The sequence below is a fragment of the Mustela nivalis genome (genome assembly GCF_964662115.1).
Source record: "Mustela nivalis genome assembly, chromosome: 5".
Lineage (NCBI taxonomy): Eukaryota > Metazoa > Chordata > Mammalia > Carnivora > Mustelidae > Mustela > Mustela nivalis.
Genome location: NC_139024.1, coordinates 63,512,624 through 63,537,861, shown reverse-complemented (window position 1 = coordinate 63,537,861; position 25,238 = coordinate 63,512,624). Strand labels below are relative to the sequence as shown.

Genomic DNA, 25,238 nt, shown 5'->3' with positions numbered 1-25,238 from the left:
CAGTTCAACCGGCCAAGTTTCTTTACTTGGTGAAGATAGCCAAACTAGCATTCCTTCAAAATCCTGCACGCAAAATGTTGTCATAGTCTATCATGACCTTATACTATTGACTCTGGAACTAGTGGTAAGTACCCAGAAGATCTCCTTCCCTTTCCTCGTTGTTTTGCAGCAAGACTATTTCCTCTTGATAATCAGGATAAGAGTAAGTTCACACAATATAGTAACATACTTCTTCCCCCTCCCTATGGTTGCGTAATGTGAAAGACCCCAAAGGACTAGATGATAGTTTCGACTCCCACTTCATTAGAAATCATATGTGTGTTCTTGGGAAAGCATTCCTTCCTTGGTAACTTGTATTGTAAAATGAGAAGAACCCAAAGTAATGAGGATAGTGTAACAGAGACTGCTAATCATCTATCAAACCTGTTGTCTTCTGGTTAGCTTGGAGATGCCCTTATTCTCAGACGTTACTATGTGGTCAAATTATTAGCAATAAAATGTGAGTAGGAGTTAGAAGGGCTATATACAAGTCTGGGAGTTAAGACACTGCACATGTTCTTTCCAAATTTTCTTCCTTCTCTCTACTCTTTTTTTTTTTTAAGTTTTTGTTTAAATTCCAGTTAGTTAACAGTGTAATATTAATTTCAGCTCTCTACTTTTTGACCACAGTTCAACCAAACAGATAAATAAAAATGTCTTTTGTGTGTGTAAAGCAGAATGACTCTAGGCCCCAAATTATAGCATAGAGCAGAATTTTTCTAAAGATCTGGACCATTCATATTGAAATTATTACATGAACAAGAAATAAACCTCTTTGTTTTAGAAGTCCTTTTATTCTTGGCTCTATTTGTTAAAGCAATCTTGTTTTACTCAATTTTACATAAACATAGAGCAAACATTTTGCAGCTGGCTTACTAAATAACTGTAGTATGAAGTGGTAGAAGGACCAAATTATGTCAGTAACTAAAAAGGTTAACCCAGGCCTGAAGTAATGACACAAATTTGCACTTGTGCCTTTTCCAGGTGAAACTAAACTCTGTTCTCTGATTAGTTGGATAGAAAAAAAAAAAAAAAAGGTTCACGAGATTGATAACCACTATCAGGGTAAGGGGACAAACTTGGCAAGAGTAAGCACCCAGACATAAAATGTTTGCATATACATATATGTATACATATACATATGCATATGCAAATACATATACATACAATTACATTTCTCAGCTATTTTTTTTTAAAGATTTTATTTATTTACCTGACAGAGAGAGACCACCAGTAGACAGAAAGGCAGGCAGAGAGAGAGAGGGAAGCAGGTTCCCCGCTGAACAGAGAGCCCGATGCGGGACTCGATCCCAGGACCCCGAGATCATGACCCAAGCCGAAGCAGCAGCCTAACCCACTGAGCCACCCAGGTGCCCCACATTTCTCAGCTTTACCAGGGCTCAGAAAGCCTAAAGTTTACTCAACCTCATACCTCCAACCACAGCAGCCTGAAACCCCACAGTATTTACCTGATGTGCCCTGTGTCATTGTCCCTAGTGTCTGTGCCCAGTTTCTTATAGAACCACCAGTATCACAATGTTCCCATGTTATTTTATAAAAGCTAGAAACAACTCATTCATTAAAAGGTATTTATTAAGCTACTACAAAGTGTCAGGAGCTATCTAGGCACAGGGAATTTAAACTGAACTAAATAACCCCAAACTTCCCCAAAATTGCCTTAAATTATAAGGGGAACACATAAATTGGTAAAATATACATTATGTCAAATGGTAACAATTGTTATGGGAATAAATAAAACAGGGAAGCAAGTAGGGAGTCGAAGGGGGAAGAGATAGTAGACTGGGTGGTTGCAATAATAATGCCAAGGAAGATTTCTGAGGAGTTGATACTTAAACAAAACCTGAAGGAGGTGAAAGACTACAGATAATTTCGGTATCTGGGGTGGAGGGAGGAGAGTGTTCCCTGCAGAGGGAAGAGCTATGCAAAGAGATTCTGAGGCAGGAGCAAGCCTGCACATTAGAGAAACAGCAAGGGGACCAATGCGTTGCAGCAGAGTGAGTGGGAAGATAGTTTAAAACAATGTCAAGGAAAATCATCTCTGGGGTTGGGGCAACAGTTAAGGATGCAGAATATACAGAGCTTTTTGGAAATGCTAAGATCTATGCTTAAGTGAGAACTTTGGCTTCTTCTCCAAGTATGAAGCCACAAGCAAAGGTGGTTTTGAGCAGAGGAATGACTTAAGCCTACTCATATTTCAGAAGGCTCACTTTGTTTTATTAAGAATAGATGGAAAGAGGCAAGGTTGAAAGCAGGGAGATCAGAAAGAAGGCTACTGTAAGAATCCAGGCAAGAAACAATGGTAGCCTGCACCACCTGTGTGGTGGGGGTCACAGGGACAGTCGTATTCTATGTGTAACTGGCAAGATGAACCAGTAGGATCTGCTGAGTGACTGGACATAGACTGTGGGAAAAAGAGACAGATCGAAGATGAACTTTAAGTTTTGGGGTTGATCCTCTAGAAATATGCAGATTCAATCCACAGAGTCAAGAAAAATTGTGAAAGGCTTTGAAATAGGGGGAAAAAGTTTACAAGATTAATGAGTGTTCTAACACATTCATTCAGGTCATTTCTGCCTTCCATTGTCTTTCAGATGCTTTACAGGGATGCAAATTGTAGAAAACTGATAATAATGTAAGTTATTCTTGTCCATAAAATGCACATTGATTGCGTATAGTGGAACACAGTTGCTTATCTTCTGTAGAAAGACTTGTTTTGCATGTATTTGTAAATTCATTTCAGAATTTCTCATTCCCTATATATGTCTTTGGCCTTTGAATGTGTTTTTAAACCAATTGTAACATCTTACTTATTTCCCTCATAAATTAAGGGGTTAAATAAAATCTTTGACATGAGTTCATTTTATATCTCTGTGCATTTTATATCATTGTTTGACAATTTTCTTTTAACGACGATATGGGAAAGACTGAGGAAAAAAGATATTTGGGGTATGTTAAGTTTGAGATGCCTATGTAAATGAAAATTATAAGTAATATAGTTTCCATAATTATGTCTGCCAACCAGGAAGAGATATGATATCAGATAAAAGCACCACGGGATTGAATGAAGATAAAGAATAAAATGTTTCAAGGATTAAAACTTGCCACACTTCCTGGAAAGAGGTAAAGAGAGAAAGAAAGGAGCAACAAAGGAGACAGAAGGGGTAGCTACGAGGAGAGGAGGAAGTCCAGGGGATAGTGGTATCCTAGAAACCAAGGGAAAACAGGATTTTAGGAGAAGGCAGTTATCTGCAGTGTCAAATTCCCTTGACCTGTCTGATGAGAGGAAGGTTGAGATTTACCTGTGGAAATTTATCAATGTGGGAGTCATTGACAGTGAACACTAGAGCAGTTTTGATGGTATAGGATGAGCAATAGTCAGAATGGAGTTTGAGAAGAAAATGGAAAGGGAGAAAATGGGGAAAATAAGTACAAAAACCCTGTCAAATAGTTTAGCTGAAAAAGAAGAAGAAAAAATGGTCCTAGAGAAGGATTTTTTTTTCTTTTAAAATGGGAGAAATTTCAGCAAGCTTGTGTTTCTGAGAATGATGTGGCGAGAAGAAACTGATGATGCAGAAAAGAGAGGGGACAATTGCTATATCCATGCCCCTGAATAGGTAGGAAGAGATGGAGACTATGCATGAATGGAGAGGACAGGCTTTAAATAGGAACAAAGAAGTGATAACAAGAAGGAAGACAGAATAAATGGACCCAGATGCAGGAAGGTAGGTGGAAGTGGGGGTAGGTGATTATGGAAGATTTGTTCTTTTAATCCTATTTTCTCAGACAAATAAAAAGCAAGGTCACAGTTGAAAGTGGGAATTGGGAAATGAAAAAATGAAGACTTGGAGATAGAAGATATGAACTAGTAAACCTTTCAGGAGAATGGAAAAATACATGGAATAAGAAATGTGGAAGGCAACCTACTGGCAGAGCAGAAGGAAGAAAAGAGCAAGCATTGATTGAGCCACTAGGTCAGACTTGGATCAAGTTCCTAAGAATATTTTTCTTGAGTCTAATGTCATATTAAAATATATATATATATATATATATATATATATATATATATATATATATATATATTTTAGAGAGAGAGTGGGGGAGGGGCAGAGGGAAAGACTCTCAAGTGGACTCCCCACTGAGCCTGACTTCTGGACCCTGAGATCATGACCTGAGCCAAAACCACTCAACACACTGAGTCACTCAATGTCTTATATTGGTAAAGCCATTTATTTGAGTCAGTTATTTGCAGCTGTATACATTTTGATTACTCTTCCTAAATTCCAAAATGATAACCAACATTTTAAAAATTGACATTATAATACACACAGTATGGGGCTGTATAAAAAGAAGATACAGTTCCTCTTTTCTTCAAAAACAAGATATGCAACTTAAAAAATGTTACTAAGATTCCACTTTGGATACTTATCCAAAAAGTTGAAAGAAGGGTCTTAAGATATATTTGTATACCCACGATTATAGCATTATTCATAAATTTTAGCCCAAGTGGAAGCAAACAAAATGCCACTGACAGGCGAATAGATAAGCAAAATGTGATATATACACACAATGAAATAGTATTCAGCCTTAAAAAGGAAGAAAATTCTGACACAAGCTACAACGTGGATGAACCTTGAGACCATTATGGTAAGTGGAATAAGACAAATGCTGTAGGATTCCACTTATATGAGATATATAGAACAGTTGGAATCATAGAAACAAAGTAGAATGGTTGTTGCCAGGGGTTGGGGAGAGGGAGAAATGGGCAGTTGTTTCATGGGTATAGAGTTTCAGTTTCACAAGATGAAAAAGTTCTTAAGGTTGGTTGCACAACAATGTGAATATGCTTACCATTGCTGAATTGTCTATTTAAACAAGGCAAAGATGGTAAGTTTTATGTCATGTGTATCTTACCACAATAAAAAATAAAAGTGAAAAATAGTACTGAAAAGAAAGGTAAGGATAACTCACAAATAAAGCCATAAAGCTTATTGAGACCTATAGTATCCGTGAAAATCAAATGCAATATCACAAGATTCCTTTTATCACCACGAGATTTCAGCAGTTTTTTTTTTAATTGTTCACTTGTGTGAAATAATTGGACTACTACAAGAAACAAGTAGAACTCAAGAATAAGTCAACCAGAAAGCACTTGCCTGCAAGTTGTGCCACTGACACCAGGAGGGTTTTTGTTTTTGTTTTTTATAACTATGTCACATTTGTATAACATACAAATTAATTTTTGGAAAACAGAATTGTTTAGGAAAAAATATGGAGAGAAAACAGAGTTGTGTAATTTTTATCCATTAGGAATCTTCTGGATTCTGTACTCAACTGCACGTCCATTAGAATACACTAATTTTTACTTCATAAATGGAGCTGATTAAAATTTGTTGATCATGTATTACTTGCTAAATTTTTCACATATAGTATTATTCCTAATTCTAGAAACAGCTTCCAGAGCGTATATTATCGTCTCTATTTAGGGATGAAGAAACTGAGGCTCAGTAAGTTTTTGTGGCATATCCTAGAACACACAGTAAGTATGTGTGAGTCCAGGATTCAACTTAGTGTTGTCTGATTCCAAAATCTATACTTTATCTACTATGCCATTCTCAATGCTCATTATCAAAGTCTGATCACAGGGAATAAGGAGTCTGGATTTATATTCCTACCCAGTGGCAAAGAGTCAATGTCTCTCTTGCCCATGCTGAATAGGTTTCCACTGAGACCTGCTAATATAGGAAATTGAAATAAGATGCAGAGTTTCATAACATAATACCCAAAATGTCCTGGACACACTGAAAGTGACTCATTAGACCAAAAACCAAGTAATCAACTTTAACAACAACAACAACAAAATAAATAGACACCAACACCAGATGACACTGATGTTGGAATTACCTCACAAGCATTTTTTTTTTAAATTTTTATTTATTTATTTGACAGAGATCAGAAGTAGGCAGAAAGGCAGGCAGAGAGAGGAGGAAGCAGGCTCCCTGCTGAGCAGAGAGCCCTACTAGGGGCTTGATCCCAGGACTCTGCTGAAGGCAGAGGCTTTAACCCACTGAGCCACCCAGGCGCCCCAACCTCACAAGCATTTTTAAAGTAGCCATCATAAAAATGCTTCAAAGAGCAATTATAAATACCCTTGAAACAAAAAACCGGAAGAACACAGCAAGACAGAAGGCATAAAGAAGAACCAAATGGAAGTTTTATAACTGAAAAATACAATAACCAAAATAAAAATCTCACTAGATGGACATAATAAAAGAAGGGAAATATCAGAGGAGGAAGCAGTGAATCTGAAGATGGAACAATAGAAAATTTATCCCATCTGAACTACTAGCTGGAGGAAGGAAGGAAGGAAGGAAGGAAGGAAGGAAGGGAGGAAAACTGCAACCCAAGATGTAATTTGACACCACACAAGCTTTTTGATATTTGAGACCATGTCTTACAGAGCCTTATTATAAAATATCTATTCTAAGATAGATATTTTAAGGCTGTTGCAATTGATTTGTTTGAAGACAACTTTTCTCGTCTCGTGAAGATATGATTGCTCTATGGCAGAGATAACATAACATAATCAAAATGATTATGAAGAGGAACAGAATGTTTAAGCTTAAAAACACTTAAGAAATGTGTAAAAACAGTTTATAAATTGTACTGTGTGAGGAACACAAGCTGTTCATATTTTAGTCCAACCCCTTCACTCTGCACATGATGAATGCAAGGACAAAAGAAAATATGGTACTGCCTTAAGGTGAACTCCTAATTAACGACAGCCTTGGCACTGGATCCCAGTTCTAACGACAACTAGTCAATAAACAAGTCATTAAAATGAATTTATCTTTATTTATTTTTTTAAAGGTTTTATTTATTTATTTGACAGACAGAGATCACAAATAGGCAGAGGCAGGCAGAGAGAGAGGAGAAAGCAGGCTCTCTGAGGAACAGAGAGCCTGATACGGGGCCCGATCCCAGGACCCTGGGATCATGATCTGAGCCGAAGGCAGTGGCTTTAACCCACTGAGCCACCCAGGCGCCCCTTAAAATGAATTTAGAAAGCGAACCTTATCCATATGAAAAGAGATATGATTTTTAGTACCCCTGTTCATTGGAAGTCACTTTCAAGAATTCATGAGAGGTTAATTTTTAAAAAATCTACAGCATTGTGAAAGATTTCAAAGTTCTCTAAGAACCTCATAATCATGGTACCTTGCTGCTGAGCAAAATACAAAGGAATGAAAAGCAAAACTTTTCTTGCATTTTCTCGCGTATCAGCTAATGGCAGTTACAGAGTCAGTGGGTATACGAACTAGCCTAACACAGTGCTAGCTGCTCTCCATGGATATTTTTCTCCTTCATCAAGGAAAACAGGCCTTTATAGGAATGGGAGATGGAGGGGGAAAACAATGGGCTGCTTCAGGACCCCAAAACAGAAGTGACTGGTAAGAAAAATAGACCTCTTGCGTGGGTGGGGAAGGGTATCTCTTTCTGTCTCCTCACAAAGCAGAAGAAACAATTTCACAAGTTCAACAACTGGGTTTCAGATTTTAATTCGACTGCATTTTCCACCGGTAGATAAATGACAACACATCAAACCTCTTCTGTGTCATTGCTGGGAAGCTGAGTTTCACGGTTACACCCGTGCAAAAAAATCAGGACTATTCTGTAAGGGAGCTCCTCAAGGAAGGCCTGTGTAAGGAAACAGCGAATCGTAACTGGCAAGGGCATTGCCCTAAGCATCTGCACCCGCCACACTACTCAGAACGCTGGCAAGCACCAAAATGCCGAAGTTTGTGATTTTCAGGCCTGGGCGCCCTATTTCGTTCCCCCCAGATTCGAGAGACCGTGGTGTGCTGGCCTGGATTAAACCGAACAGGAATCTGTTTATCCCTGCTTTAAACACCAATCAAAAGCACCGTTCCTCTCTTGAAGGTGCTGAAATGCAAAGCAAGCTCCTGGCTCCTTTTCTCTCTCTTGGTGGCATTTGAAAGTGTAAAGCTTTGAATACCAATTGCTTGAACTGGACATATGTGAATCTCTTCTAATCCTACTAATCCTGTCCCCAAGTGCTTCTTTGTATGTGGAGGCAGCCCACATAGATCTAAGTGAAAGTGGCCATAATCCTGGAAATGTGGAAAAATGTCCCAGTGTGAGAGAGGCAGAGGGACCTGCTGAAGAAACTATTGTGTAGTTCAAGGAAAAGAGAAAATACGAAGGAGCCCTCTCACCTTTTCTGAGCTCCTGGGAGGAGAGCAAACCCCCTCGGCGGGGGTCCTCCCTTGCAAACAGTCTCGGTGCGCCGCAGCCAACTCACAGAACCCAGACTCCCCAAAGGCTGAGAAATTTACCCCGCGGCCGCTTTCAGGGGCTTGAACCCAGCAGGCCAGGCCGCCGCGACGTGCGGCCTTCATTATGCCCCCGAGTTTCCTTTACAGCGGAGGGGGGAGGGGCGGAACCCTCTGTTGAAAACCCAAGAAATAAAATAAGCCGGCAGACGCAACCTTGTCGAGACTTTTCACACAGAAGCAGGAGACAGACGGCAGTTTTCTAAATTACTCTTTGGCCCAGAAGACAGCTCTGCCTGGGTCCTGCCTGCGATTGTCAGTAAGGAGGCACCGGCAGCTTTTGAACTTTCTAAAGGAATAGTGGCCGCTTTCCCATCCTCGCGAAGAATGCGTGAATCCACCCATTCACAAATAATAACTTGTGCAAACAGCCTATGTTCACGTTTGTGGCATATTTACTTACTGAGTTTTGCATCCAGTTATCTGGGCAGCGGGTTGATTAGCCAAAAGTGTTGCTTTTTTTTTTTTTTTTTAAGAATTGTAATTTTCTCTTGTACAAACCTGATAATAATATAGATAATAGACAATAATATAGATAACATAGATATTGCCATTTCCACTTGAAGGAAAAGTTATTATAATTAAATGAAACACAGTTCATTTATCTGAAGGGATTCATGTTTCCCCCACTCAAATAAGTCTGTAGTATTTTAAAAGATCCATCAACAACAACAAAAAATCCATGAACACAACCCCCCCCTTCAACCCGCATTCAGATGGTTCTTATAAAGTTGTATCAGGAGACGCAACTCAAACGTCTTTATTTCTTCTACCTTTTAGGTTCATTTTTGTTGTTGTTCGTTTTAAAAAAAAGTATTTATTGCTATGGAAAACTATTGAAAAATTTTAGGCAGACAATAGTTTAAAAATCCAGGAACTGGTAGGGAAATGGCCTTACTATATTTAATATCAAAAGAGAAATCTGTGCCATGAGTAACTGAAATAGAGTATATAATGTTTAATGTAATAATACAAGCTGAACGTACAGAAATAAACAGTTCAGAGATGTCTCTCTTCTTCCACATCTCAGAAGAAAAGTTGAGATAGTTTTGAATAAAAATAGGAGATACGGTCATGTTGTAAAACCCAAACCAAACCCAAAACCAAAACACAGACAAACCAAACAGCTCCCCGACTCCCGCACCCCCTCCCACACCCCCCACCCCATCCAAAAGAGACCTGTTTTATTATTTGGTTTGTTTGTTTGTTTGTTTTTTAAAGAGACCTATTTTAAAGGTCTTACTTACTTTAACAAAACTTACTATGTGTAGGGAGCTATTCTAAGGGATTTGTAAATGTCAACTTGTTGAAGCATCATAATAGCCCCATGGGATGATTTTGTTATTGTTCCCATTTCACAGATGAGGAAAAGGGCGGGGAGCAGTATAACCTGCCCCAGGCCTGCATCCCTGGAGCCCACCTGTAAAGCATGCAGACCCACTGGCTCCTGGCTCTCTTCAGCTGCCTCGGGTTCTGATACCCCTGCTCTGAATATATTATTTTCTGTGCGGTTGGTTCTAAAATGTACAAAGATTCAAACAACAACAACATAAACACTTTAAGGGCATTAGCAGTTAGATAAACAAAAGCGGAATGAAGACCATGGTTGTCTGCCTCTCCTGGTAACAAATTCCTGTACAAATGTGACTCACAGAGAGAGCTAGTATCTGTGAGATTGGCAGAAATCAACCTTAAGAAAGCTCCCAAGGAAGGTGATGGCATTCAAATCCCCGCTTAAGTCTTCCATATGTGCTCGAAGCCTGAGAAATATTTCTCAAATGCGTAGTTTCAAACATCTCTACAAAGTAAAACACTGAGGCATTTAATTAGACCGGATATGTGACCTTGGGAGGCCAGTTTCTCCAGTGTGTGCCTCAGTTTCCTTATCTTCTAAACAATCTCGGAGGTCTGGTCTGTCTCTAATATACTTGTGATTCTGTAACTTTCAAAAATTCAGATAATCACAACAGTAAGCCCAGCGGGGGGGGGGTGTGAGGCGGGGGGGGGGGGCACAAAAATAAAGGATTTATAGGGCTAGGGGACCACAAGCTAAATAGGACTTGGCTTTGGGGTTCCATTACCTATGTCAGAGACCTCTCATGCCTGCTCACATCCTCAGCCTTTCCTGTCAGTAAGTGGCTTCACACATGGGCGCTTCATGCCTCTCAAGTCCCATTTTCTTGTACCACGGCTTCTGATGCCCTAATTGGTCTTGTACATGCATTAGGAAGGGTGAGGGACTTCACAGTCTGTGACCAATGATAGCCCCTGACCTAGATCCATGAGGAAGGGCAACATAGTGGATACATGTGTTCTTCTGTTTTCTGACAAATGCTTCTGGTGTGGGTTTTACTCAGCTCTTAAAAGGGTCTTGGATGGACAGAGTCCCCCGCGTTACCCACAGCGGGCACCAATTGGGCAATATACTCCATACTGACTTTCCTTCACTCTGGTTTGTTGTCATTGTTTTCAACCCCTTTTCCATTTTCTGACTTTACAATCCCAAATACACTGCGTGTAATTTCTTATCTTAGGTTCTGTTTTGTGCAGTAATCCTGGCTAACATACCTGCCAAAATAAATGTAATCAGACTGTATTAAAAGGTGTATGGTGTTTGGAATCAGGGAGATGTTACTATATTCCTTCCTAAGCTGGTGGGTCCCTGCATACAACTCTGTGTTTGGAATTGCCACTATGCCTGAAGACAGCACACACAAGCAGGATTGGGTCAGGAGGCTGGAGCCAGAATACGAAAAGAACTAAGGTTCTTTGAGTCTGGAAAATAGTATTCATCAGAGAGCATACTTTATATCATTAAATGTTAGAAGAATTTTTCTGTGGCCAATGAGGGGAAGCAAAAGCAGGATAATTTTAAAATAATTTCTGATGAGCTAAATTCATACTTGCAACAAATGCCCGAAGGGACAAAAATGGTCCAACACAATTTATTAAGGGAATTAATGAAGAAGTTAGGCTATCTGCCAAGTACCAGACTAGAACTGAGACTTAGCTGACTGCATTGAGTGGAATTTTTGACTGGTATTCTAGAATATGGAGGGGATTCTTTGAGAATTAAAGGGTGGGAAGGAACGATCTGAAATCTACCTTGCAAACTTTTTCTTGTGATCAGGACCCTGTGTGGTAGGCAGATAAAGGGACTTGTCAGGACACCTGGGTGGCTCAGTTGGTTTAAGCGGCTGCCTTCGGCTCAGGTCATGATCCCAGCGTCCTGGGATCGAGTCCCACATCGGGCTCCTTGCTCGGCAGGGAGCCTGCTTCTCCCTCTGCCTCTGCCTGCCTCTCTGTCTGCCTGTGCTCGCTCGCTCGCTCTCCCTCCATCCCTGACAAATAAATAAATAAAATCTTAAAAAAAAAAAAAAAGAAAGAAAGAAAGAAAGAAAGGGACTTGTCTCCCAAACTCCTCCTAGAACCTCATGGATGATGGCCTTTTACTAAGCAGAGGGTTATTTGGTCTCTGTGTGAAGAAGCATGTGATAATGCTACTTTAAAAATATTTCTCATGTAAAATATTATTTAATTGGGCATAGTGCAGCCTTGGAAAAATGTATAAGCAGGAAAGTGATATTGATTTTCTTATTACCACCTTCATTGTTGATTCACATGTGTTAAAATTGAAGCAGTCTTTCAGCTGCAATGACTAATGAATTCCAAGATCAAACAGGATCTTGCTAATTGCTAAGTTAATGAGGACAAGTTCACAAGTAGAGTTGTATTCATAATGACATGTTTCAAAGCATCCTGAAGCAAAATAATATCCTGATTTTGGCTCTAATACTGCATACTTGGCCTCTCTTAGATTACACCGAGGAAGCACATTGTGTGGGTTGTACACTATTAAAAATGTAAAATTTACGCAAGATGACCTTTTAGTTAACTCAAAGACATATTACTGTTAAAAAACAAAACAGGGGCGCCTGGGTGGCTCAGTGGATTAAGCCGCTGCCTTCGGCTCAGGTCATGATCTCAGGGTCCTGGTATCGGGTCCCGCATCGAGCTCTCTGCTTGGCAGGGAGCTTGCTTCCCTCTCTCTCTCTCTCTGGCTGCCTCTCTGTCTACTTGTGATTTCTCTCTGTCAAATAAATAAATCTTAAAAAAAAACAACAAAAAACAACAAAACAAAAAAACAAAACAAAACAGCAGGCTCCAAATGGTGTCATTTATGCTAAGTCTCCTGTCACTAAAGTAAGGCTTAGCTTAATTACAGTTGTGGCCTCTCCCAGAAGTGGAACATTAAATGAAATCAATCAGGAATCACCTTGTCAGCAGTAGTGAGGTAATCCGCTTGATGGACTCCCGCTATCCCCTAATGAAAAGTGACTTTGCCACAACCAATCTGCTTTTTTGCTAGTACAACTCCCTCATCCTCTTCCTTCTGCCTGTTGGAGTCTTCATTTTGTACAGATCCTCAGAGCTCCTTTCTGTCTCATAGATGGGACGCTGCCCGATCCATGAAGAATTGCATGAAGCCAATAAGATCTTTCACATTTACTCTGTTGAATTTTGTTTTCTAACAGGTTTGGTGGCAGCAGTGGGCTCTGAAGGAGACTTCTGATGGCTTCAGGGACCACGAGAAACATGGACAGACATACCATAAAACCCCTTTGAGTTGTCTTTCTTACCATTTCCAAGGGTCATGGGCAAGTTCCTCTTGATTCTGAGCCCAGTTCTCACTATCTCAAGCTCCTGATCTAACTGGCTTTTCAGTCCTGCCACACTTTTGCCTGCAATCCAAGCCCCAGGTCTTGGGTTAGTCCCCAGTTCCACATTGGGAGTCACAAGTGGTATGCACCTGAGGCCTTCTCTTGGTAGGTCCTCAGTAACATTTCTTTGGTCCACAGTCCCATAGTCTCTGCTACTGTTGCTTCCTTCTAATGTGCATGTGAAGAAAAGGCTATTGCTAATTACAATCTCAGAAGTCAAAAACTGCAAAGTTGGTAGGCATCAGTTGAGCGCTTGAAACTGTTAGAGCATTCATCACTTAAGTCTAAGACTCTTCTGTCAGGATCAGTTGGACACGGAATGTGTTAGATTGACACTAGGTCACTTGCCATCCTCCAGAAAATTTCCATGTGGTGAGGTACACTGGAAAACACCACCTAGTCCCAACCCAGTGACACCTCCCTCTTAGGTATTAATTTGGCTCTGAGAGACCCAATACTTAGCTGAAGACATAGCATCCTCAAGTTCCAAACACTGAGTGGGTCATCTTCTGGCACATCTGCTTACATTATGTCTAAGAATTGTGATCTTGGAACCTGTCCATATCTAAATTTGACTTTCTTTTCTTTGTAATTCAGGTTTTTCTCCCACTTTTTTTTTTTTTTTTTTGGTACTTTTTCAAGGTGAGTGTCTTTTTGACATGCATAATTGTTTATGGTAAATTTTACATGTATGTGTGCAATAGGTATTTTCTTTTCTTCCATCAGTTCATTAGAAATATTTTAAGTTCAACTCTTGTGAAGATATGAGTTCCAGAAAGGAAAGGTAACATCAGAAGAATTGTCAGAAGCTATTTATTTTTAAAGTAGCTATATGATGATCTCTGTCTCTGCCTCTGTCTCTCATTTTCTCTAGTTGAGTCATAGCTTTGAACTTACCCTTTGAAAGGTAAGGGAATACGGATATATGGTTTTTTAGTACTGGAAAAAAATCAGGTTCTTTTCTTCTAAATATCTTGGACAAATAACATTTTTCAAAATGTTTAATTTTTTTTCAAAGGTTTTATTTGTTTATTTGACAGAGAGAGAGAGAGAATACAAGCAGGGGGAGGGGGAAAGGGAGAAGCAGGCTACCCGCAAAGCCGGACCGGAGCAGGGCTCCATCCCAAGACCCTTGAGATCATGACCTGAGCTGAAGGCAGATGCTTAACAACTGAGACACTGAGTCACCCCCAAATCACATGTTTTTAAAAATTGTTCTTGTATCTATTGTTTTGCAAAAGAAGGCATTGTCTTACACAGTATTTGTAACCAAAAGAAAATCCTTTGTTTAAAAAAGGCAGTTTGCAAAAGATATATATTTTTTAAAGACTTTATTTATTCATTCAACAGATAGTAGGCAGAGAGGCAGGCAAAGAGATAGGGGAAAGCAGGCTCCCCACTGAGCAGAGAGCCTGATGCGGGGCTCAATCCCAGGACCCTGAGATCATGACCCGAGCCGAAGGCAGAGGCCTTAACCCACCCAGCCACCCAGGTGCCCCTGCAAAAGATATTTTTGGTCTTTTAATTCTTTTGGTCTTTTATAATTCTCACTGAAAGAATATCTGGCAAATTAATAAAAATAAAGTAAAAACTTGGGGCACCTGAGTGGCTCAGACTTTAAACGTCTGCCTTTGGCTCAGGTCATAATTCCAGGGTCCTGTGATGGAGCCCCGTGTAGGGCTCCCTGCTGCGTGGGAAAGCCTGCTTCTCTCTCTCCCACTCCCTCTGCTTGTGTTCCCTCTCTCTCTGTGTCTCTCTCTGTCAGATAAATAATTAAAATCTTAAAAAAAAATAAAGTATAAACTTGAAAAGTGGCTAAATCTTACTAAGACAACCTAGAATTGTGATGGCCATTACAGGAGCATTCTATTTAGGCTAGATTGTTGATTTAAGATGTGCACTTGAGGGCGCCTGAGTGGCTCAGTCAGTAATTGTCTGACTGTTGATTTAGAATCAGATCATGACCTCAGGGTCATAAGATCCGAGCCCATGTCAGGCTGTGCACTGGGCATGGAGCCTGCTTAAAATTCTCTCTCTCCCTCTGCCCTTCAGTCACTTCTCTCTCTCTCTCTCTTTCAAAAAGTGCACTTACAAGCGAGGGTTCCCAAATCAATCAAACAAACAATAAAATGGGATACCTATTTTAATTGGCATTCAGAAGCCTCTAAAAGGCTTCAAGATTTCAAAATTGCTTCATTGAAAGATTTGTTGCAAAAGGTTAATGAAAATTTAAGGACACAAAATGTACCTAAAACAAAAGACAGTTATACTGACGTGAGGGCTCCTGCTCCCCTCTATCCTCCTTTACCTCAGTATTCAGGTCCTATCAGTCCTCTATCTCAATTACCTTTCCACTCTGTAGAGACTTTTAAATAATTTCCACTCACCTGAGGCTGCAGGTGATCTTCAAGTATCCTTCACATTTTACTCAAAGGCCAAACTAAGGGCTACAAAAAATTTCTTAAACCCAAGGAAGATCCCTAAAAGTGTCCTGAAGAGTTTAGAATCCTGGGGCGTCTGGGTGGCTCAGTCAGTTGTGCCTCTCCCTTCGGCTCAGGTCACGATCCCAGGGTCCTGGGATTGAGCCCCACATTGGACTCCCTGCTCATTGTGGAACCTGCTTTTCCCTCTCCCTCTCTCTCCTCTTGCCCCTTTCCCTACCCTTTCCCCTTCTCCTCCTGTACCTCTCCCCTGACTCCTTCCTGCTCATGCTCTCTCTTACTCTCTCAGATAAATAAAATCTTATATATATACATATATACATATGTATATATATAACAGTTTGACTCCTTATTAGGGCCAAGGCCCAGGGACTGCCAGATCTTTATCGGTTGTGTTCATGTTGGTAGGATGTGCTGAAGACCCAGAATGGTCGCAGGAGCCACTACGGCATAACCCCAAGGATAATCGTCAAGATCCTTGATCTTCAATATGGTCCCCTTACGGACCAGAAAAAATTGCAAAACAGCAACTGATCTTTTGAAAATTATTCCTAGAGTCTTCCCCGCTCACACTGATGGGTCTGGGGTTCAAACAAGTAAACGACAACCACAAAAAGATGAATCTGGGGCAGACTTTAAAGTCTGTCTAGACACTCTCTTCCCACAGCATTCTGGGTTTTGTACACTAAATGAAGCTACCCAACCCATTCTATCTGCCTTATTTGTAAATAAATTATCTAAGATCAGTGGACTCATTAAAAGACAGAAAATAGTATGCGAAGGCTCAGTTCTGATTAACTGGTAACCATCACTGAGCACTTTGAAAGGACTCTGGAACAAAAATGTGAATGAGAGTCCTCCAAATTATTGACCTTGTAGCTGCAATGGCTCCAAGGCCAGAAACCAGAACAACACCTGGGCCTTCCCCACTGCACCCTTTAAGGGGTCCGTCATCAAAATCCCGGCCCAGAAATAAGTGTCTCATTTGTCATCAACTGGGACGCTGAAGAAAAGATTGTCCTCAAAGGTTTTGTGTAAATCTTTCTATATCAACTCAAATGTCCTCTGATCTTCCTCTGCAGGAAGAATCCCAGATGGGCCCCTTCCAGGGTTGCTGGGACTTGGATTTTCTGGTCAACTGCTATCAGTTATTCCTTTAAACAGACAAGGGAAAAACTAAAATTAAATGTAATAAAAATCCTTGTCAAATTTTGGTAGACACTGGAGCTACACTCTACCTCAGATCCCACGAGGGGCCTCTAGATGTGGTTCTGGGGAAAATGGCAGAAGCTGGCTAAGGGTGAGAATTCTCCACAGTCAGCTTGCCTGGATATCTTTCTGTAGTACCTGGTAGAGAGAGGAAGATAAAGTTTCATTTTGTCCTTTTCTTTCCAAAGGCAGGCCCATCGGTTATTGATTCTTTCTCTCCTGGAAGTAGCTATTGCCTTCTTGCTTGAATAGTTTTATGTCCTGAGAATCTGGCTTGGCTTTCTGCCTGCCTGGGACAATGCAGGTTATTGGTTCTTGAATTATTCAGGCAGCTCAACAATCAGGTTGGGGGGTGCAGAACTGTGTCTGGACCGAAATGTGGGTTGCATGCCATTTGTGACTGCGGTCCTACCATCTGCCAGCTCTCAGGAAAATTGTCTAATACTTTCTTTCTTTTGACTATTTTTAGGAATGGTTCTGGATCTTGGGAGGGTGGTATATTTTGTACACTTTTGGGGATACCTCTTGTGTCCAAGGGGAGGATGTTCAATACTGTCAGGAATATTTATTGCTGGTCCTGCTTGAAACCCAACATGATATTTGAAAAGATTTTTTAAGTAGCTCTGTGGTCAGAGCTTGGCCAAATTGGAAGCTGATATTCAGAGGTTGACAGAAACATTTCTCAAAGGCTTTTTCCAAGCTGAATGCACACATGAGGAAAGAAAAATACTCCTAAGACAAACCTCTAAAACTAAAACATAGGAATCCTTTTCATTTCCATTTTAATTGATAATCTCCCTAATATAGAGAAGCAAATTGAGGATTATATGGTTAGATGGGTGGTTCTGCCCCTTGATATTATTCAGGCTGCAATCCAATTTTGGGAGGAATTAAAAACAACTCTCCTTATCGTACAAATTTCTTCAAAGCCAAAAATGCAGCTTCAGAAACAATTCAAAGCCTACCTACCTCTTCTATCGGTCCCCAAACTTCACCTGTTCATTTCAAAAGGCTTGTAGGTATTGTAAATTTCCAACCTTAGGAAATAAGAGACCTTCTTAGAGAAACTTGCATTCTTTACCTGTGCCTTCAAGATGTAGATATCTACATGGCTTTTTTTTTCCCGGGAACTCTTAGGAGTCCATCTCTTTGAAATGAAGACTTGAGGGAGTTAATTCTCATCAGAAGGAAAAATAAAGGGAAAGGCTATTTTGGAAACTAGGTTAAGAAAACAATTCTTACATGTCTTCTTCACAAACATTAGTTAAAACATTTAGACGTCTGAGCAGGTAATCTTAACTTATTCCAACTGTCAGATACATAATTTGAATCCAATTTGTGTAAATAGCTTTGTATTGTAACTAATTCATGGCTAAAATTTTAGAAGAGAAGCTGTAAGTTCTCTTTTTGTGTCTGTCTGTATGTTTACGTGGGTCAATAAATGTATGTTGTAGATAAATGATATTTTTCTACATTTGGATGGTATTGCCAAAAATAATTTTAAGAGCTTGTTTGGTTGGTTTGAAGACAAGTGCTTGAATGGATTGAGTACTCCAACACTCTCAGAAATATAGAAATGAATCCAAATATTTTTCAAGTTCATGTGATCTAGAATTAATTTTTAGTAAATAAAAACTAGTTCAGGCTTGTTGGTTTAGTTAAAACAGGCATTCTTTAGAGTTATCAATGTCGAATATAAGACTTTTTCTACCTAGATGTATTAAAGGTCAAATAAGTTCTTTATCTTTCTTATAAAATGTGTCAGCAAGAAAAATAACTTTGGATGATGGCTTGCTTTGTCTAATGTCATATTAAGTTTTTATAGGTAGTCTAAACATAATTGCTAAGAATAAGTGACTTAAATAGATGTAAGTGGGATAAAGTTTCTAGGTGAATTTTGCATTAATAACTGTGTTTTATTATATGTCTGCTTAAAAACTTTCCAAAAATCTTTTTGGTTACTTGAAACCTTAGAGTTTTGCTAAATTAACTTAAATGATGGATAGTCATTGACTATCTAGTTCATTTCCAAATAAGATAAAATACTGGAGCATTAGTTACTGAACAAGAGTTTATCTTCTTTTGGCTACTTATTACCAGTAAACTTAAGATATGTGGGTCTTTTAGTAAACATTTTGTGTCATATTGAAAATTTTACTATGAGGGAAGATGTACTTCTAGAAATGATAAAATGTGTTTAAGTTTGCCAGTCTCCAGAGTGGTAGTGAGAAAGAGAGTCCACAATTGCTTACCTCTTGGTTTTCACTAGAAATTAAGGATTCTAATCAATATATGCAATTAAAACTACTTAGAAATAATAAGGGTGAAAAGAAACAACTGTATAAGAAAAGTAGATAAGGAAAGTAGAATTATTGATTGTTCCAAATAGAGAAAAAGAAGATGAAAAAAACATAGGACAAAACTGTAGAGGTTTTATGAAAAAGGAATCTTGGGAAAGGAGTTTTGAATAAGTGGACAAAAATTTAAATTAATTTCTTCAAACTTAAAAAAAAAAAAAGTTTCATGTGGCACCTGGGTGGTTCGGTCAGTTAAGCATCTGCCTTCAGCTCAGGTCATGATCCCAAGGATCCCTGGGATCAAGCAGGGTGCCCCGCTTCTTCCTCTCCCTCTGCCTGCTGCTCTCCTTGCTTGTGCTTGTGTTCTCGCTCCCTCTCTCTCTCTGCCAAATAATTAAATAAAATGTAAAAAAAAAAAAATGGGGCACCTGGGTGGCTCAGTGGGTTAAGCCGCTGCCTTCGGCTCGGGTCATGATCTCAGGGTCCTGGGATCGAGCCCCCCATCGGGCTCTCTGCTCCACAGGGAGCCTGTTTCCTCCTCTCTCTCTGCCTGCCTCTCTGCCTGCTTGTGATCTCTCTCCGTCAAATAAATAAATAAAATCTTAAAAAAGAATACTTTATTAAAAAAATATAAAAAAATTTAAAAAGTTGCTTAATATCAAAGTATACAAGTACAAAATTAGAATGTGGTTTTCTCTCTATTAGAAGGACAATTTCCTTGGACTTTGTATGCTTTTGATAACAGATTATGAAAGGTTTTTTTACCTTTTAAGTTATTTGCCTAGGTACCAAAAATTTTGTGTCTTACCAAGATAATTTATTGTGCTTCATGTGGCTCTTATCAGATCTTTGATTACTTCAAACAAACAAACAAACAAACAAACAAAAAACAAAACAAGCAAAAAAATCTCCTCCCTATTGAAGGAGATAACTTTTTCTCACAATTGTGTAAATGTCTCTATTTGCCTTTGGCACCTTTTATTGCCATTTTGGTTAACTGAATAGCGCTGACAAACTTCCCCCAAATCAAAGTCTAAATAAAATCTTTTAGACCTCAAGTTAACTTTGGGATTTTTTAGAGGGTCTTTGAAAAAAAAAATCTCAAATGATTTGTTCTTTCTCCTTATAAAAAGGGAGATATTAAATGCATTAGGCTTATTGGATATGTTAATTTCATGGGAAATATTGTCAAATAAGAAGTAACAGTAAGTCTTCTTTATGTTGTATTTATATAGGTATGTTATAAGTGTTCCAGAAATTACGTGAAATTCCTAAAGTCTGATAGGTTCTGGTATAATGTGATCAGTCATAATTCTAATTATCTTAAAATGTTGTATGTTACTGAAATAACCAAATTTCCTTATCACCCATTACACTGGACTCTCATCAGATCTTCAACAATGGGCATTTTTAAGTTTTTTGTCATTTATGAGCAGTTATTGTTCTACTCTGATGATTCGGCAAAAATGAGACTCATGAAAAAGACCTACCAAGAGCTCTCAATCATTGATGCTGCTGCTAAGTTACAAGGTATTGAATCTTGGACACATAGCTTACAAGTGAAGAAAGCGCCACCTAACATCTTGTCCAACTTAGCCCCCCACTTTATTGTGTCAGACTTCCTAAACCTGGGCATCTATTTACCTATCCCTAAAAATCCCTAACCCAAGGAACCTTGCTTCCAAGCTCTGCAGAAAGATAGGGACACAAGACAAGAATAATCAGAATAAAATTGCTATGTGAAATTTTCCTGACCTCTCAGGTTTCACATTTCCCAAACCAGAGATTCCAACAGGAATTACTGATTGGAGGCATTCCTGATTCAAAAGTAGCCTCCTTTGGTAGATCACAGCTCCCTTGGCTAGGAGTAAGTGCAAATGAGGCTATGTTAGGGAACCTCACCTTAACTCTTGAAGGTATTGTAGAATCTGTTGCTAAAGCCATAGCTTCCAGCAAAAATTCCTAGGTGCCATGGCCCAAGTTGTTCTTGGGAATAAGATAACTCTTCATTATCTTTTCAAGAGAGCAAGGATGTGTTTGTTCTATGGCCAATACCACTTGCTGCACTTGGGTCAACACTTCTGGGGAAGTGGAGTTTCAAAAGATCACTGAACAAATCAGTTGTCTTAAGAAAGGGACTCCTTCAACGAGGCCTTTCTTTGACTTATTTAATTCTGATTGGTTTGGGTCTTGGAAGCCACGGCTCTGAAGTACACTTCAGACATTAGGAATTATTCCACTTATAATAATCATGGTAGTCTTTTTGGTCTGCTGAATTCTCTCAAAACCTTTAAATATTATGTTTGCATCTGACAACCATCAAGCAAATGATCGCCCTAAGACTAGAACATACGAAAGAAAATGAAGACAATAGAGAACTTAAAGAATGTGAACTTGAAGTTGTGACCTGTGAATACTGAGAAAAATTCAGCAAAAAGATGTCATACCTGACTAGCAGAAACTGTGAGACTTCAGGGGGTAGTTGAGAGTAGCATTAATGCCTTATATTTTGATCACATCTCTGATTCAGAGTCTGATCCAAGGGAAAGAATGGTTAAAAACAAGACAAAAGGCCCCAATAGTCATTCAGCCCCACATCACCAAACCTAGTCTTAATTACAGTTTTGGCTTATGCCAGAAATAAAATCTTAAACCACTCAATCAGGAATCACCTGGTTAGTACCAGTGATGTAATCTACCTGATAGACTTTTGTTATTTCCTAAAGAAAAGTGTCCTTGCTCCAACCAATCCACTTCTTATTAGTATGACTCCCTTGTTCCACTCACTCTTTTCTGCCTATAAAGGTCTCTTATTTTGTACAGTTTTCTGTGCACCTTTTTATCTACTCTATGGAATGCAGTTCAATTCATGAATCACTGAATAAAGCCAATAAGATCTTTAACATTTACTCATTTGAATTGTTTGTTAACATAACAAAGCACTTGAAGCAGAAAACTCAGTCTATCATTACCTATTTAAAGTGGGAGAAAAGTGGCTTAAGGGAAGAAAAATATGACATTTAATGAATGAAATGGAATTAAAAACCAATGGGCCTATGTTTTCCTTTATCCATGCTCCTTACCTGTAGACTGGAATTTAGCTCATGCAGAAGTTCATCCCATTGCTTCCTTTCTTGAATTTTCCTTTTGTTGCTCTTATAAGAATGGGAAAGCACTGATCCTCATTCAAGACATTTGCTATATTTTACCCCCTAAGCAAAATTCACCAACAATCTGAAATGGTTTAACACCCCTTGCTTTTGTATAATTTGGGTATTTCTGAGAATGTTAATGAACAATTCATTTTGGCACCTAAGACAAACACAGTCTGGCAGTGTTATTTGTCTATTACTCACCCTTGCTAATGATTGACTCTTTTTGGCTTTTATGTCCTGGAGTCCAATCCACCACATTTTTGGGGGGCAGGGCTGAAAGCAAGTAATGAACTCATCATAGGTGAAACTTGCAAGCTTGAGGTTTAAACTGGTGGCAGCTTAGATGCTACCTACTCAACACAAGACTAAATGGAGCAAAATAAATTCTGGCCAGGTTCATTAGAACCACCATTGTGGTGGCGTGCAAGTATTTACCATGCATCCACTGTATGGAGCACTCTGTTACATACATTACTAGGCAAGGTAAACAGAGTTCTTGACCTTCTGAGGTTTTATAACCTAAAAGGTTAGGGGCAGTAGAGATAAACATATTAGTGATTAAAAGCAAATATGCTGTGTTCATTCTTGTTCCAGGGCTCAGCAGATAGAGGTGTGGGAGAAACATTCTTCACATTAATCAAGCATCTGAAGACAGTCTCTGTTTCTAATTTTTTAAGGAAAAAGACAAAAAGAAAGCATAATTCTCCCTTCCCTCAGTTTTCTAGATGAAAAATTGGGACTTTATTAACTATATTTGCTGAATTCCAGGCCACATAGTACCAGAGACCAGTTTTAGCTAGAAAAACCCATAAATCAATGACTATAAAAGTTCATATAAAGATGAAGTTGTTGTATTCATTTTGCATGAAGGGCTGCATTGTCCTGATTTTTTTATTTTCTCAGAGCAGGCTTTCTGTGCTCTTCCACTCTGCTCCATGCTTTTCTTCTTTTTCTGTCTGAGAAGAAACCTTTCAGGAATATGGAACTTAGAGATATTATATCTTAACAGTACTTTAGTGCTTTGGACATTTGTCGCCAGAAATTATTCTGGGGAAATGATAGTTCTGGAAGGGTCAACAGATCTTAGCCACCACCCCTCTCCATGGTGGAGGTGAGGGTGGAAAGCTCAGTGTTCCCAGTTATAGAGGGACGACCAAGAGGTTAATCCCCTCTACAAACATTATATCCTCTCCTGACTCGTGTATGCATTGGAATCAAGGGTAAGACGTTTCAGTTGAAGCTTTCCTTCCTTTCCTTCTTTGTGTACCTCAGAAAGTAAGCTACCCTCTGCTTTGCAATGAGTGGTTCCAGTCTGGCCAGCAGAAAAGATACTCAGCAATTCTAGCAGGTTTCAATACCAATTCTCCTCCAGGCAATAAGAGAGAGTCAGTTATGTGGGGTTTTCAAGAGCCTGAAGTCTGGGATTGAATAATCTTCCCCTTCTCTCTCTCTTTTAATGATTTAATTTTTTTTTTTAAAGATTTTATTTATTTATTTGACAGAGAGAAATCACAAGTAGATGGAGAGGCAGGCAGAGAAAGAGAGAGGGAAGCAGGCTCCCTGCTGAGCAGAGAGCCCGATGCGGGACTCGATTCCAGGACCCTGAGATCATGACCTGAGCCGAAGGCAGCGGCTTAACCCACTGAGCCACCCAGGCACCCCTAATGATTTAATTTTAAATAAGACTGACACAATGTGCCTGGGTGGCTCAGTCAATTGAGCATCCAACTCTTTCAGCTCAGGTCATGGTCTCAGGTTGTGAGATTAACCCCACCTTGAGCTCTGCACTGCACTAGGAATCAGCTTGAGATTCTCTCTCTCCCTCCGCCCCTCCCTTCACTTGCAGGCACATGCACATGCTTAATAGATAGATAGATAGATAGATAGATAGATAGATGATAGATAGATGATAGATAGATAGATAGATAGATAAAATCTTTAAAAAACCAGAAGACTGGGGCGCCTTGGTGGCTCAGTGGGTTAAGCCTCTCCCTTTTGTTCAGGTCATGATCCTGGGGTCCTGGGATCAAGCCCCATGTCAGGCTTTCTGCTCAGCAGGGAGCCTGCTTCCCCCACCCCTCCTCTCTGCCTGCCTCTCTGCCTACTTGTGATCTCACTTTCTGTCAAAGAAATAAATAAAATATTTAAAAAAAACCATAAGACTGATCTCTAGCCTAAATAATATTATATTTTATTAATTAAAATAGTAAATAAATAAATAATAGTTTGATAGATAACTTGTAGAGATAGTATCTCCTTTTTAAGTATATTAACATAGTAAATTGTTGAATGCTTTTTTATTTTATCACAGATAGTGTTTTTATTGGGACAGTAGAGCAAAACCCTCTCAGAATTTGGGGTTTAATAAATTTCATTACTAGTGGAATGACTATCATCAATTCTTCCAAAGCAGACCAGTAAATTCTGCCAGCTACTCATTTTCCAAAACTTGGTCACAATGCTTTCAAGTAAAAAAAGAAGAAAGGTTCTTTATCTCTAAAGCCATTTGCTTCTTACCATACTAGCACAATTTGTGATGTTGCTCAGGCATTTGTGTAATGTAAACTCTGTAGCAATTCATTTCTAGTTTGCAAACCATAAACAGGCAGTTGACAGCAACTTTTGTGGCACTGGGTACATGAAATATACATCTAGAATTAGGAAATATTAATATTGTTTAAACTATAGTATAAATTTATTTAGATTTTAATGTCTTCATGTACAATGTAGTCATCTGAACACACTATTAAAACACAGTGAATCTGTGGGCGCTTGGGTGGTGCTGTTGGTTAAGCGTCCAATTCTTGGTTTCGGCTCAGGTCATGATCTTAGGATGCTGAGATTGAGACCCTGTGTTGGACTTGTGCTCAGAGGAAGTCTGGTTGAGTTTCCCTTCCTCTCCTCCCATATGCTCGTGTGCAAACTCTCTCTGTCAAATAAATAAGTAAATCTTTTTAAAAAAGAGTGAATCTGTTGTGAGGAATGTCAACAGCTTTTTATCAAC

General features: G+C 39.2%; 1 protein-coding gene across 3 annotated transcripts in view; it reads right to left on the bottom strand.

The window, feature by feature from the left end:
* OLIG3 (oligodendrocyte transcription factor 3) overlaps nucleotides 1-22,312 on the bottom strand; it is a gene marked incomplete at its 5' end in the record, with an annotated part of 40,183 nt that extends 17,871 nt beyond the window's left edge. For all 3 annotated transcript variants that reach the window (XM_082732127.1, XM_082732129.1, XM_082732133.1), the window contains one exon: nucleotides 22,163-22,312. The remainder of the gene's footprint in view (nucleotides 1-22,162) is intronic.
* Nucleotides 22,313-25,238: the final 2,926 nt, after the last annotated feature.